The sequence below is a fragment of the Magnolia sinica genome, chromosome 12, assembly GCF_029962835.1.
Source record: "Magnolia sinica isolate HGM2019 chromosome 12, MsV1, whole genome shotgun sequence".
Taxonomy (NCBI): domain Eukaryota; kingdom Viridiplantae; phylum Streptophyta; class Magnoliopsida; order Magnoliales; family Magnoliaceae; genus Magnolia; species Magnolia sinica.
Genome location: NC_080584.1, coordinates 59,300,375 through 59,301,308, shown reverse-complemented (window position 1 = coordinate 59,301,308; position 934 = coordinate 59,300,375).

Here is a 934-nt window from a genome sequence, read left to right as displayed (position 1 = left end):
ACCTCAGATATCGACCCCGACCCATAGATACCGACCTCGAGCTTGAGATGAAAATATTCGAAGAGAATCTCGTGTTAAATACGGGCAGGATTACCCAACGAATTCATAACCGAAGATCACGCACAATCAAGGCATAATCGGATAAATATTCGAGAATAGATTCCAACTCCAATACGAGCCCCTCTAGCATTTCTCACAAATCTACTCAGATACACAAGTTGCCTGACAAACCTATAAATACATCACTTGCTTAAGGGAAATGTATGCATAACAATTCCGACTCTAAGTACACATGCCAACATGCAATGTATGCATTGAATATTGATTATGGCACCATCCAACTTCAAGCATCGCAAATGTGCCAATATCCCACATGTGCGACACAATGTGCCGCATGTGCCACAATCAATCTTCGATGAACAAATTTGTCACCTCTCTTTTTTCGTAAATGATTTCTTGTGGAAAGGATATTCGGACCTTTAGATAAGGGGTCTGGATTTTGAAATGCTTTGGTAGAAGGGGCCACCATCTTGAAATGGCCTTTAGTGTAACTCCCATGTTCTTCTAAATGGAAACCATTTGGGTGGACCATACAACCATGTAGACGGTGGGCCCGCGGTAGTCCGTGAAATAAAAGAGCACATTCAGCATTTGGTGTGCATGACACATCAGTTTCTCTTTACAATGCGTGTAAGTATTCCTAGCTTGTCATGGAGTTTTCTTCTCCTTCTCATGTGAGTTTCATTATAGTTCACGTCGCACGTATGTATGACCCGTTGCTCGAAAATGGGCGTGATTTTGAACCCGACTAACAAACGGCCAGGGCCCACCTAGAACTTGCAAAAGCATCTACTAAGTCCTGATCAGAGCCTTATAACAGCCCCGTTGTAGATAGCGGGCCTGAAATCACTAGCCCAACTAATAATCAGGTCGG